The 16,165-nt window shown below is 36.7% G+C and overlaps 1 long non-coding RNA gene across 1 annotated transcript in view; it reads right to left on the bottom strand.

The window, feature by feature from the left end:
- LOC148128100 (uncharacterized) overlaps window positions 1-15,822 on the bottom strand; it is a 129,739-nt gene extending 113,917 nt beyond the window's left edge. The window contains exon 1 of the long non-coding RNA XR_015740888.1: window positions 15,666-15,822. This is a non-coding gene — a long non-coding RNA (uncharacterized LOC148128100). The remainder of the gene's footprint in view (window positions 1-15,665) is intronic.
- Window positions 15,823-16,165: the final 343 nt, after the last annotated feature.

Genomic DNA, 16,165 nt, shown 5'->3' with positions numbered 1-16,165 from the left:
CGTTTTTTATACTCAGTAAAAACAAATGTAATTTTAAAAATTAACACGAAGACTAGGAATGCCTGGAGATGCTGCCTACTTCATAAAATTATGAGGTGCTTCCTGTTCTAATCTTTCTTTTGCTTTAAGCAAAAGAAATAAAAAGGCATATGAAACTGAAACTTTTTAGATGAGAAAAATAGAACCAGTCAATTCAGTGCTTCTGTGCCAAACATGTGCTCTTGATATTTATACTATTTCACAGTTATTTTTGAAAGCAAAAGCAAAGAAAAATAAAAAAGAAACTTTTATTGAATATTATCAATATAGATTTTTGAGAATTCATACCTTGATAATAACAGAAAATTGAAAACATTAAATTTAACTTCACTGTTAGCTGTGCTTTCAGAAATGATCAAAAGAGATTTGAAATGATGCCAGATGGAGAGTTTCTAATATTACTAATCAAAATACACCAAAGAGAAGTTTCTTTTTTAAACATAATTCTGTGGAAAGAAAATAAACCATATAATGGAGGGGAAGGAAGGAAGGAAGGAAGGAAGGAAGGAAGGAAGGAAGGAAGGAAGGAAGGAAGGAAGGAAGGAAGGAAGGAAGACAGAGAACATCTTTGTTTGAACCACTCATAGGTATACTTGACTTAGTAGAGAGGATTAGAAGAGTGGTGGCTCAGTGGCTTAATGATCTGGAGATGGTCTCTGCTCCAGCGGTTCAAATTCTAGCACTACATGTTGAGATGAGTTCCCATCATTCATCTCAACTTCTGCCCACCTAGCAGTTTGAAAGAATGTTCTCTGCAAGTAGACAAATAGGTACCACTTCAGTGGGGAGACAAGTTGGTGTTCTGTGCAGGCAATCAGGTTCCAGCCAGCTCTAAACCTCCCCAATTGTGAAGCCCATTTGTGAGGTAGCTCTGGGAAGGGGAGTGGGGCCTTGGATCATATTGCAAGAAGTGTTGCTTTATTTCTGGTGTGAAGCCACCTCACCTTCCTGTGGTGCACTGTGAGATTCATAAGCATGTACCTGACAGAGCTGGTAAACAGGCAGCTAAACTACTACTCTGAAATAACATTGTAGTCTCCTGGCTAATGTAACAATGTCATAACATTCACTGAGAGGAATTTGAGGCCTCTGTCTTACCTTTGCTCCAGGGTAATTGGTTACTCTTATTGATATATGGCTGAAAATGATGAGCATTCCCTTGGTCTCAGGAATAGAGATGCCTTCTGATGTTTTAATGGCCTACTGTATGTATGATTTAAAGAAGAATGGCTGAGCTTTCTTGTAATCATGGGAACTTGAAAAATTGCATTATTACTTAATTGTCGCTTGTGCCTCTCTCGTATAAATGGGGTGATCTTTCCAAAACCCAATGCATTTTATTGGAAACTGCACAACAAAATGTGTGCTGCAACAACATTTGGAAACTGCTGTAGATGTGCTTGTGGTATCTCTTGTATATTAGCCCATATATTTGCACTACTAGAATAATGAACCTTTAAGAGCAAAGCTCTTAATATAAATGGATAATCCATTCTATATTAGAAAATGAACAATGCTTTACTTTATATGTGCTAAAATTGTTAAACCCAATAGGAAAAAAGAAAAAAAGGCCACCCACCTCTGTATTTAAATTGCTCTCTGGCAGTCCTCAGGGGGCAGCCAAATCAAGTCAGTTCTTGGAAATTAATAAAACAACAAACCCCTTATTTTCACAAGAATCTGTCCTTGATTAAAACTAAAAACATGGCAAGGAGAAAGGAACCAACTGTTCAGTGAAGAGTGGCTAAAGATAAATATTTTAAAAGTTCTATTTGTTCAGGCCATGATATAGAACTTTACAAAGACAATGGCAAAATTCTATTGCTGTACACACCATGGATTTTAATACATGTTTGTATTTATTATGAATTACAAATAAAACTCTGTTGTGCTGTACTTACAAGCTATAGTACAGAACTCAAGAATGTGTATTCTTACATATATGTACAATTAACTTTGTTGCAATGATTTCCAAATGGTAGGTCAGAGTACAACTAGAGATTTGCTATCAATAGTATTAGGAGAATGATAGGAATCCCCCCTACCTTTTGTTTATTTTGATTGTTTGCTTATATTTATAACCTATCACAAAGGCTGGAGTAAGAAAAAATTGAGCATTATTAGAATCTGCAGCAATAATCCTATCAAGATAGTGATAACATGGCAAATGGTTAAATCTCTTCGCAGATGATGTAAAGCTGTTCAATATCACAGACAATACTGCTACCCTTCAAAAAGATCTTGACTATGTATCAGAATGGTCAAACAAATGGCAACTTCAAATCTCAACAAATAAATGCTGTCTTACATATTGGCAAAAAAATATCAGAAAATAAAATACAAGCTGAATAGTCAAGACCTTGTTGATGATCCGAACTCTGTCAAGGATCTTGGAATACTCATCTCTAATGACCTAAGTGCTAGAGCCCACTGTAACTACATAGCCAAAAAGGCAATAAGAGTTGTTAACCTAATCCTACATAGCTTTTTCTCTGGTAATATCACACTACTAACTAGAGCATACAAAACATTTGCTAGACCAATACTCGAATACAGCTCATCAGTCTGGAACCCACATTACGTATCTGATATTAGCACAGTTGAGAAAATCCAGAAATATTTCACAAGAAGAGTTCTCCACTCCTCTACTTGTTGTAGAATACCTTATGCCACCAGACTTGAAATTCTAGACCTAGAAAACCTTGAATTACGCTGTCTTCGGTCTGATCTAAGTATAGTATATAAAATCATACATTGCAATGACTTACCTATCAATGAATACTTCAGCTTCAACTATAACAACACAAGACCACACAATAGATACAAACTCAAGGTTAACCACACCAAACTTGATTGCAGGAAATACGACTTCAGCAACAGAGTGGTCAATGTCTGGAATACTCTACCTGACTCTGTGGTTTTTTTTCCCCAAACCCCAAAAACTTTAACCTTAGACTGTCTGCTATTGATCTCACCCCTTTCCTAAGAGGTCTGTAGGGGGCATGCATAAGCGCACCAATGTGCCTACCATCCCTGTCCTATTGTTTCTTTTATTTTTCTTATATGTACCCATTTCATGTATTCATAACTATGTATATACTTATACCTATTATCTTGTAAGCGATTGACAAATCAAAATAAATAAATAAAAATAAATAAATCCCAAAGTTGCATAATTCATGTTCCAGTAATCAGCATATTGATGCTCTTGTACTTTTCCTTATATCTGGAACTCTATTTGGGCACAGATTTGGATATAAGACAGTCAATTTGAATAAAGTGAATTTCAAACCTAGTTATACCAGTTATACCTTGTGAATCAGTAGAGTTGAAAGATCTGATTTAATTTGTGGATTTTCTTGTTTTTTTATAAGCATATTCTTTGTAGCATCTGGCCTAATGAAGAGTGATAAAGAAGTCAAAACTTTGACACTCCTTTGTATTTTTTCTTTAATTGTTCCCGACAAAGGTACTGCCAGGCTATGTTTTTTCCCCTTGCATTTTATGTGATTCTATTAGTACTGCCATGCATGTGCTTAGAAATGATAATCACTTCCATTTGTGTCTTTCATGTGGCTTACACTGACTCTCATGTAATTGTCAAAATGTGTGTGGCTAAACAACACCTTGCCAATTGAGAAAAGTAACTGTTTCTTTTGAGAAGTTCTTAATTTCTGCATGATGTTTGTGCTTATACTAATTTATCCATTAGATTTTTATCTCACCAATGCATTTTAAACTAGATTGAGAAAAGCTGAAAACCAGAGAAGCAATTATTTTCAGGAGCCTCCCAAAATATCTAGTAACACTTTCATAATTAAGGATAGATCAGAAATTAGGTCTCTCCAGATTTCATCTAACACGTTAATTGTTGCACTCCAATAGAATGAGATTTCTATCCTAGTTAGTATGACATGATCATGGATACAGTCCATTTTGCATTTATATCTTACTATTTCCAACATTGACATTCCAATGAGACCATTGTGGTTTCCAACCACAAGCAGGACATCTTACTTGTATAGTCTATCAATTTCAGATTAAATTTGACTATAAAATGCATCAACTTCCTCTTCTGCTTGGATGTTTGGAGCATAAACATTATATTAAAGGTTTGTGAAGTATAATTTGCTCACTGGTTATATTGTATTGTATTATACTGTACCTATGTACTGTCTTTACTAATTTTTCCTGACCTTGAAAGCATTGTTCCTCCTTTGGATTTTTCTATCTTTAATTCAAAAAAGTACAATATTCTGACCAAAAGTGTTCAATGTTAGTCTATTTCAATTCATGGATACCTAATTCATTACCATGTAGTTGATCCAGTTTAACTACATGGTAAAACTGAAACTGTTTTGAGCTTTCCTATCTTCATGCTTACATTCCATGTTCTCACTCTGATTCTTTTCAGCTTCAAGTTTTCTTTTCCTGTATAGCAACATCCTGAAATCTTTAATCAAGCCATATCACAAACTTCATTAGTACTCTCAAAGATCCTCAATTCTTCCTAAATAGCATGTTGAGTGCCATCCAAAGTGAAGGGTCCATCATCTGGCACTATGACATCAATAATAATATATTGCCAATCCATATGATTTTTCCTGACAAAATTTAAGAACAGTTTACCATTACCATCTCTCACACAGTATGAAATGGTGCCATTGCAACTGTCACCAAAGTGATTACCGTAGCTTCTTCCTATAATCACTGCTGCCTAATATATGTTCCTGTTTGCTTTAGCTGGACAGTTGCAGGTATTCTTCATTTATCCCTCCCTGGACTACATATACCAACACATACAATGAAACAAATTAAGATCTGAGAGGGGTTTTGGAGCAAAGGTAGTCTATAAAACAGGACCAATTGAAAAACATCACCTGTGAACCCTGACTCTTTTATCTTAGCCTGAGACTCCGTTAAAAATGTTGGTGATAGTTGAACAACTGAGGACAAAAATCCACATCCCATATGCACAGTATCACTGGTGACATTTAGATTTATCAGCATTTGTTAATTGTTATGTTCATCAGCAACTCAACACTGCTTATTTTGTATTATTTTGTATTATTTATTATTTCAAATTATATGTATTTTTATTTTTCCCAGTTTCTCCCATCCTGTTCCTTTAATAAAGCATCCAGATCTACTTACATGGTCTGTTTTATTGGAGGATGGGTGGCTTTAGCTGCATCAAACTGCACACAAAGTAATGTATAGTGATGACAGAACAACAAGGAATGGATAACAAAGCCATTGCACAAAGAATAGAAAAGTGAGCAAACTACAGCTTTCTTATTGTCATAGTGTAGATTTAGATATGAGGTTATCCATACTGTAACTCAGAATAACTTCTCATCTTCATCTAGCAGTATTCCAGACATCTCTTCTATCATTTCATCTATTGGAGGTCCTCAGTGAACCAGTGTTACCCCTGAGACTTCCCTGGAAATGGCTAAATCGAAGAGGTGGCTCAACAGTAATCACATCAAGAGGCTTAGCTGCTTTCCTGTTCCAGGCATTTACCAGATCCTTAATTGAATTGTTCAATAGATGTTTGAGAAGTGCTCAAATACCTTTTAGAAATCATCTGGATCCATTGGATGATGCCTGGTCTTAGGTAGCCAATAGATGCATCTGACCAGGAAATGATCCAAAGGCCTAAATTATTTCCATACATATTTCATATACTACCTACTCCCACAAAACACCCAATCACAAAATAAGGCTTATAAGCCATACAGTTATGTGCATCAGACAAAATATTACATGGGATAATCAATGGTTGTCATAGAAGCGCTTGCTAAACATGACCCCAAGAAATAGAGTTTGAAGTTACCCAGAACAAGGCACCTGGGAAACTCCACTACTTAACTTCAGCTCAGAAAAGAATCATGTTGTACCCAGTGCTACTACATAAGGATCCCTAACTTCTCTCTCTTTCCCAATTTAACACAAAGGTATTTGCACTCCATCTATCCTGGAGTGGAAATTGTGGTCACAAGAAAAGGCTCTTTCATGACCATCACTCTCTATCCTCCCCACCTTAGGGTTCAATCAATCAATCAAACAAACATATGCTTTCCTTAGGGTTCAAATCAATCAATCAAACAAATGCTTCTAATAGATAGGGATAAAGATGGATCATGATGGACTTAAAGAGGTCTTTGGCCAGATTTTGAAGAGGCAACAACATCAATCTGTTTCATAATTTTCATTTTAATGTTAGTTCCATAAGTAATGCCAGGATATTTTGAGATAAAGAGATCCTCATAAAACAGCAGTTTAACCTAAGAGTTTGAACTCCTGGTGAAACTGAAAACCATCCATTCTCTGCCTTTCTAAGCTTCTACAGAGAGTTCTGAACTCTTTGTGAAAAATATGAGGCCAAGGGTGGTCCTAAATTCAAGCCAGGAAGAGAAGAACAGAGAAATATCCACAAAAAACACTTAGTTAGATCCTAGGAAAATATGATTTTTTTTTCTTCAGTGGTCAACCTCAGAGGTGGTATTCAGCAGGTTCTGACCAGTTCTGGAGAACTGGTAGTGGAAATTTTGAATAGTTTGGAGAACTGGCAAATACCACCTCTGACTGGAGATTTTACGGTATCCTTTCCCTGCCACGCCCACCAAGCCATGCCCACAGAACCGGTAGCAAAAAAATTTGAATCCCATCACTGGTCAACCTGAAGAAAAATCTGAACAGAAGATGATTCAATCATTAATTGCCTGAATCTAAACAATTCCCAGATGAATTTCTTATCTTGAAAGAATCATTTTCCTTCTTTCCACCCAGCTTCTTCCATTTTTGAACCCATGTAACATACGTTTCTGCATACAGTCATTTAACATTTACTTATTATTGCAATACTTACCAATATCCTTTGGTCTATGTAATTGAAACAATATGGCATTAGCTAGTATGTCTAAGTCCGTGGTGTCAGGCTGAGGGTCACTGACAGAGGGAGGAGGAGGAGGGAAGGAAACTATTCTCTTAATATGTACTAAATATTACATGACTTAAGTCTTGTAGAAATAGCTTTAAGAAAATCTCCAAACCAATTGATGAACAGTGGCTTTAGAGATTTACTTTTGCAGCCACTGAAAAAGCATTTTACTGTTTTGACTGAAAGAAAATCATATGCGGAATACCTGAATGTGCTACTTCCTGGTATCTTGCATCATTTTAGGAAATGGTAAATGTGATAATATATTAATATATCACCCACTCCCACAAATTTATATCAGCAAAGAGTGAAGCAAAGGAGAGAAGAATGCATGATGAAATGCACTGAAATATTTGAGCTCTTTTTTATATTAAGCAGAGCTCCTATGTTGGTGTATAAAAGAAGAAGAAAAAATATGATAGCTGCAATTCTGTACCTTGTCACTTGGATCAAGCTTCAATATAAACTGTGATTTATGCCTGAATAGACAGTGATAGGATTGTTCTTGTTAGTGTTTGGGGACAAACCCCCAAGCAGAATGTGCAGCAGCAGTCAAACCTGGCAGCCAAATGAGAGAGAGGCTGAGCCCAAGAGTATACACACACTGGAGACAAAAACACTGTTTGTAGTTTTAAATAGTTATTTAATTCACACAGAGTTTAAGCAGTGTCAATCAGTCCATATGTCATTATCCAATATATCCATCCAGTAACCTAGTCCATTAACTAGTCAGTACAATGTCTTTATCTGCTTGTTGAAATATCTTCTCCTCACGATACCTTTCTCTCGAAGACAACGCTGAGTATGCACAGGATATCAGCTCACCAAGTAAACAGTCCTTTTGTTCAGCAGAAACGGTATCCAGCACAGTAGCCAACAAGCAGACGTCTCATACAGGAGTAAACAGCAGGCAGCAGATAGCAGAGAGACCAGACCAGGGAGAGACCAGGGAGTGTTACGTTACTCTCACTGCCCTTTATTGCTGCTTGCAACCGCACCCTTAATTATCTAATTACATTGCAGTTTGGTGCTTAAAGCTACAAACACTTAAACCTAGGTTTATATATTTATTCACCCAAACCTAGTTGGTGTATCCATATACCCAACATTCTCCCCTTTTGGGTGATATAAATATATAATACCCTTACAATTTAAACCCATATTTTTCACAACTCTCTAGGTGCTTAATGGCACCTTGGGCTTTAGTAAAATTATCAGCTATATTGTCCTCCGACATGCAGTACTCCAGCTGTATCATTTTACTTTGTACAGATTGTCTAACGTTTAGGTACCTTAAATCTGTATGCTTGCTCCTAGTTTTTACTGCAATATTTGTGGCCATTTGAATTGCTGCCTGATTATCTTCATGTACAATTATAGAATAATTTACAGTTATGCCCATATCATTCATCATTTGTTTATACATAATTAATTCAGTACATAATAGCGATAAACAGGAGAATTCTGCCTCCATAGTAGACAAACTTATATGCTGTTGTCTTATTGACTTCCAACCTATTAATGTCTTACCCAGCATTATGGCTGTTCCTGAAGTCGATTTTCTTGTGTCTCTTTCTGATGCAAAACTAGCATCTGCATAAGCACTCAATATGAGATCACCTTTTGGTTCTAGATACAGTGCATGGTGTAATGTTCCTTTAAGATATCTTAAAATTCTCTTCAATGCATTCCAATGACATTGAAGCGGATCATTATTATGTCGTGCCAGCTGATTAATACTATAAGCTATATCTGGCCTTGACCAATTGCTAATGTATGATAAGCTACCAATCAAAGATTGCTATATTGCCTTATCAAACTTGGGACTTTGAGCATCCATTTTGCAAATATCCTGACTCATTGGAGTCTTTGCAGGCTTACAAAGTTCCATCTTATACTCTATTAGCAATTTAGATATCTTATCTTCCTGAGATATCTTAAAACCTTTCTGTGTTTTCAGTATATTCAAACCTAGATATTTCTTAGTTCTCACTTTCCCCCCTCCTCTCTGAAGAGCATAATAAACAAGGGAAAGCCGACGTGGAATACACAAAAGCAAAAACAAAATCAAAAGGAGCCTCTAGCCTAAAAATGAAAAATCCAGAAGAGGAATAAAACATATAAGTATGAAAAAAAAAAAAAACAAAACAGTCCAGTTATCCAATAAATAACAATAAAGTCCGGAAGCAAAGAAAAGAAAAAAAATGGATTCTCTCTTTGACGTTTCCTAAAAAAAACGCCGCTTAGTCAGTTTTGTCAAAAAAAAAAAAAAAATCACACAGGTTTCTTCAAATAGTCAGAGTAAACTTTCAAAGCTCAAAAAATTAAATAAAAAAAAGGTTCTCACCCAACTGACAAACTCTTTCTCAAACTCTTTCCTTCTGGAGCCACCCCGGCTTCAGCAGCATGGGGGCTGCCTCTCCGCCGCTGGCAAGAAGAGCTTCACCCGGGCTCTCCAGGGATTTTGCGGTATCCCCGGAGTCCTCAGGGTACGCTCTTCACGGTGGCTGCCCCTACGGGACAGCGTAGGTCCGTTGGACCGGCCGGTAACGGAGATATCGGCTGCAATCGAGGAGCTCGATTGCAGACCATATCGCCACGGCGCCGGCTCCTCCCATCTCCCAAACCTAGATATTTCTTTATCTCCCCTAATTGCTTGATTTTTATTTTCCTAGCTAATGATGCTATTATTTTATTTGCTTCATCATTAGTCTCAGTAATCAATGCAATATCATCTATAAATAATAATAATAATGATATTTTCCCATTTGTCTCCCTTTTAAATAGACATGGATCGGCTAAACCAGCTTTAAAACCTATATTGTTTAGTTCCTTTACAATATACTGGTTCCATTCATAGCCAGATTGTTTAAGACCATAGAGGCTCTTTTTTAACAACCAACAATCATTATTATTTTCACCTTTGATTCCAATAGGCTTTTTCATATATACAGTATGTCTTAGTGGAACATGCAAGTAAGCAGTTTCCACATCTAAATGGTTAACTATATATTTCTTGCTTGCTGCCCACACTAAAGCTGCCCTTAATGTTGCTGCCTTAAGACTAGGTGCAAATATCTCATCATAGTCATTGGCACTTTGTCTAAAACCTTGGGCTACTAATCTTGCCTTATGGATTATATTTCCATCCTTATCAGTTTTTATCTTAAAAATCCATTTGCAGCCAATGGGTTTTATATCTACAGGTAATCTCGCATTTTCATATACTTTCATATCCTTCAAGGATTTCAATTCCTTATTCATTGCTGCATACCAACTTTCCTTATCTTTAGAAGGATACTTTTTAATTTCATCCACAGTATATGGAACTTTATTAACCTGGCACACTGTGTTAGCCTGGTATCTATCAGGCGGTCTAGATATTCGTGTAGTTCTTCTGGGAATTACAGGGCTTGTTTGAGGACTTTTTTGAATTACTACCTGTTCATGTTCCTCAGCTTGCTCAGCTATTGGTTCTATTTCTTCTTCTATGGGCACAATTTCTTCCTGTATTTCCCTCTTTACTTTATTCTTAAAGTTACAGGGATAATTAATGGGATTTCTATAGGATTCAATAATCACTTCTTTATTGTTATCCTGTTCTAACTTATCCCATCCTACGTGCTCTAGAAATTGGGCATTAGCACTACATAACACCTTAGATGTGCCTTTCTCCCAAAATCTATATGCCCTATGGTTTGCTTGGTAACCAACGAAGAAAAATTGTTTAGCTCTGTGTTGCCCTTTACGCCTGAGTTGTGTAGGGATATGCACCCATGCTGGTGCACCAAATGTGTGCAGGTAACTCAAATCAGGCTTCCTGCCATGCCACATGGTGAATGGTATTTCACCAGTAGTTGAGTTAACAACGTTGTTCAATAAGTTATTAGCACACATTGTAGCCTCCCCCCACAAAGAATCAGGTAATCCAGAATCAGTTAACATTGTTCTAACCATTGCCTGTAGTGTTTGGCCTCTTCTCTCAATAAATGCATTGTGTTGTGGTCTGTATGGTGCAGATTTCTTGTGCTCTATTCCAGCTACCTTTAATCTATTCTGGAATTTGTTATTAACAAATTCCGTACCATTATCTGTCACCAAGGTTATCAGTTGCCGTTTAGTTTTTCTTTCTGCAAACTTTAACCAGTTGAAGAAATGTTGATATGTTTCAGTTTTGCTTTTCATTAGGTAGCAAAACCCATATCTAGAGTAATGGTCCATAATGCTCAGTATATATCGAGCACCCCCCATACTGGGTTTCTTTGGACCTATAATGTCTGCAAATACAACTTCTAAAGGTTCTTTAGTTTTGAAACCATTTAGCCTATTTGCAGGCAATATTTTACTCTTATCTTCACAGCAGACATTACAACGCAAATATTTATCACAGGGTTTTAACCTTATTCCTTCAGATAACTCTACTGTACGTTTTAGCATTTTAAAATTTACATGCCCCAAACGCCTATGCAATAAATGGATACATTCATTATGAGGCTTTGTATTGTTAAATACAGTCTGTGCCTCCCCTTTCTTACTATCATGTAAAACATACAATGCTCCATTTAAAGCTGCAGTTATCCTTTTGTTATCTTTTTCAATTATGCAATTATTATTCTTAAATGTAATTACATAACCTAGTTTATCTAATACTCTTACAGAAAGTAAGTTCATCTTTAACTGTGGTACATACAACATTTTTATATTCTGGTTTAAACATGGACAATATGCAATACCTTCACCCTTGGCCTTGAGGTGCCAGCCATTCGCGAGTGATATATGTTGAGAGCTTGTAGACATTTTTATAAAGTTTGTCTTATCTTTCATGATGCAGTGGGATGCACCACTGTCCACCACCCATAAATCATTCTTCACATCACAGTTGCTAAACGTGGCTAGTTCAAAGGATTTCTTTGGCTTCTTTACATTCTGGCTTTTTCCTTTTCTGCAGAATCTTGCCAAATGTCCTCTGCCTCCACAATTAAAACACTTTTTAATTGTGTATGCCGTCGAAGATAAATTCTCTTCTTCGGGGTGCTTTACTCTAATAAGTTGGTTTCTTTCAAGCTTTGAAGATAATTTCTCCTCTTTCTTAGGTTTATCTTCTCTCAGCTGGTCACGTTCACATCTTCTTCTGGCTTCTTCTAATAGCCTGCCGGTAATCTCAGTTACTGATAAACTGTCTTTTGGCAATACCTCTAAAGCAGTCACATAATCATCATAGCTTCGATCCAAAGAAGACAGTATGATGTATACTTGTTGCAACTCATTAAATATAAGCTCTTTTTCTTGTAATTCCTGAAAAATGCTCTTCATACAGTTTAAATGAGTTAACATGTCTCCATTCTTCTCAAGATGTGTTCTAAACAGCTTCCGTGTAAGATTGATATGAGCTCCTACACTGTCTCGAACATAAATCTTCTTGAGATTCTCCCAGCAGTTTGCAGCATTTTCCTCTCCACGGATATGGATGAGTTGCTGGTCTGAGAGAGTCAGTCCTATGATGCATAAAGCCTGCTCATTCTTTCGTTCATAGTCTTGTATCTTTTTGGCATCCTCTTCAACATTAGGATCTAAGTTAGATACATCTGCTGGGTTTGTTATTATGTCCCACAAACCTTCTCTTCGTAGAAGTAAACTACATTTTATTGACCATGAAACATAGTTTGTTCCATCTAGTCTGGATATCATGGACAGACTTGGCAAATTTACTTGTGCCATTGCTCCTCAGATAAATAACTATTCAACAAACAGTTTGTTTTTACAGTAGTGTGCAACTCACCCCAAAACTCTCACTGCTATAACCTGGTTAGTTAGACTGTGCGCACTGCTGGGCCCATAACCAATGTTAGTGTTTGGGGACAAACCCCCAAGCAGAATGTGCAGCAGCAGTCAAACCTGGCAGCCAAATGAGAGAGAGGCTGAGCCCAAGAGTATACACACACTGGAGACAAAAACACTGTTTGTAGTTTTAAATAGTTATTTAATTCACACAGAGTTTAAGCAGTGTCAATCAGTCCATATGTCATTATCCAATATATCCATCCAGTAACCTAGTCCATTAACTAGTCAGTACAATGTCTTTATCTGCTTGTTGAAATATCTTCTCCTCACGATACCTTTCTCTCGAAGACAACGCTGAGTATGCACAGGATATCAGCTCACCAAGTAAACAGTCCTTTTGTTCAGCAGAAACGGTATCCAGCACAGTAGCCAACAAGCAGACGTCTCATACAGGAGTAAACAGCAGGCAGCAGATAGCAGAGAGACCAGACCAGGGAGAGACCAGGGAGTGTTACGTTACTCTCACTGCCCTTTATTGCTGCTTGCAACCGCACCCTTAATTATCTAATTACATTGCAGTTTGGTGCTTAAAGCTACAAACACTTAAACCTAGGTTTATATATTTATTCACCCAAACCTAGTTGGTGTATCCATATACCCAACAGTTCTGAAAAACAATGCAAATTAGCAGCAGCACAATAATTAAAGTATGCAGAGAAATCAATCTCATATTAAAAAACCATTAAACCAGAACCAAAACATTTTTATAGTTTGTCAAAAACTGACTCACATTGATGTTCTTCATTTTCCTTAATAATTTCCATAAAGGCTGTAACTTAGAAGAAGAAAAAAGATTCCATGATTGTCTTTTTATATGATCTAAAAGTCTTCTCCTAAATATTTTGTTTTACATCTTCACTATGTTTTAATATAATATACCAAAAGAGGGAGGCAAAATTAAAATATACAAAACTTCTATAATGATACAATGTTTTGTCTAAGGAATCTGCTATTCTAGCTACAATACTTCATTGATTTTCATCTAAAGTGACACTGAACTGCAGCTATTCTGTGAAATAGCCAGGAAAAAAATTATCTGTGATGATGCCAGTCCTTACTAGTTGATGCTCAATTACATAATTGAGTAATTCCACTAAGTCATATAGGATTTACTGAAAATTAAGTAATTAAATCTGTATCTGTATTCCACTGCAGTCAAAAAGACTCTCCATAATTCCTCTGTACCACTGTATACATGTAAAATTATTGGTAAAAAATATATATAAAACCAAGAATCAAATGCTAATAATCACACAATAATCAATCTAATGGCATTAGCTTATCTTCCCAAAACATAGCTGAAACAAATCATTTTTAATATCATTAGGAAACTCAATAGAATGGGGGCAAATTGAATGGAGGAGGCTATTCCAGAGTAAATGCTGACCCACAAAAAAAAGCACACATAGGAGCCTCCAGATCAGTTATTTCATGAAAGTGAAGGGTTGTGACCAGGTTCTTCCAGGAAATTCAAATTGGCTGAGCCAAAGTTGGGTAGAAAAGCTGTTCCCACAAGTGTATCTGTTCTAAGTTAAGGAGAACAAAAGCAGAATGTTGACAATAATCTCCCAAGGCGATCCCATGTAGAACTCATTGCAGTAGACCAAGTGTGTAGTGATGAGGGGCTGGATTAATGTTGCAAGGTCCTCTCACTCCTGGTAAGGTTACAAGCAGAATAACAATAAAAATATCGTTGCTGTTTTTATTAAATGTCAGATATGACCACTGAAATCTGAATGGTTGAAATGTCCTAAGCAACCAGACAGATACATACATAAATTAAATGAATATGTCATAAAGAGTTTATTTTTGTTTCCATAGAATAAATGCTTAACCAGTTCAGTATTAAACAACTTGAAAATATAACCAGATTCTGAAAGATCAATTTCACATATCACAGTTAAGGTTTTGGATGGTGCTTTATATGAATCCAGAACTTGAAACGTTAGTGCTGTCCCACCTAAAAACCATCACAGATCTGCTGATCCCATGCAGTTTACATACTGAGCAAATAGGTCCACAGATGCTTTAATATGGCTCTGCACTACAGCCTACAACACCTTGAATCTCCAAATACCTAGGGTCCTCTTTGTAGACTTCAGTTCAGCATTCAATACCATCATTCCAGACATTCTTCTAACTAAACTAAACCAGCTAGCGGTACCTGAATACACTTGTAGGTGGATCATAAGCTTCTTAACAGACAGGAAGCAGCAGGTGAAGCTAGGCAGAATCACACCTGATACCTGTACAATTAGTACAGCCCCCCCACCCAAGGCTGTGTGCTTTCTCCACTTCTCTTCTCCCTAAATACCAATGACTACATCTCAAATGATCCATCTGTTAAAATACTGAAGTTTGCAGATGATACAACAGTGATTGGTCTCATTCATGACAATGATGAATCCGCATACAGACAGGAGGTTGTACAACTTGCCTCATGGTGTAACCAGAACAATCTGGAATTGAACACACTCAAAACTGTAGAAATGGTGGTAAATTTCAGGAAAAACCCTCCCATACTACCACCTCTTACAACACTAGACAACACAGTATCAACAGCAAAGACCTTCAAATTTCTAGGTTCTATCATATCACAAGACTAAAATGGACATGAAACATCAAAAACGTCATCAAAAAAGCACAACAAAAAATGTTCTTTCTGTGCCAACTCAGAAAGCTCAAACTGCCCAAGGAGCTGCTGATATAGTTCGACAGAGGAATTATTGAGTCTATCATCTGCACCTCTATAACTATCTGGTTTGGTTCTGGAACCCAACAAGACAGACACAGACTTCAGAGGATAATTAGGACTGCAGAAAAAACAATTATTACCAACCTGCCTTCCATGGGAGACCTGTATACTTCACGAGTCAAAAAGACAGCTGTGAAAATATTTACAGACCCCTCACATCCTAGACATAAAGTGTTTCAACTCCTACCCTCAAAATGATGCTATAGGGCAAGGCACAACCGAACAACTAGACACAAGGACAGTTTTTCCCCAAATGCAATTACTCTGCTTAAACAAATAATTCCCTCAACATTGTCCAACTATTTACAAAGTCTGCACTACTATTACTATTAATCTTCTCATTATACCTTATCACCCATCCCCTCCCACTTGTGACTGTATGACTGTAACTTTGTCACTTGTATCCTTACAATTTATATTGACTGTTTCCTAGTATGATTTGATTGCTTCTCATTCCCTATGACTATTATTAAGTGTTGTACCTTATGATTCTTGACTCTTGATGAATGTATCTTTTCTTTTATGTACAATGAGAGCATTTGTACCAAGACAAATTCCTTGTGTGTCCAATCACACTTGGCCCA

The sequence above is a fragment of the Pseudonaja textilis genome, chromosome 1, assembly GCF_049901715.1.
Source record: "Pseudonaja textilis isolate UNSWEBS1 chromosome 1, rPseTex1.2, whole genome shotgun sequence".
Lineage (NCBI taxonomy): Eukaryota > Metazoa > Chordata > Lepidosauria > Squamata > Elapidae > Pseudonaja > Pseudonaja textilis.
This window is presented reverse-complemented; position numbering and strand designations above follow the sequence as displayed.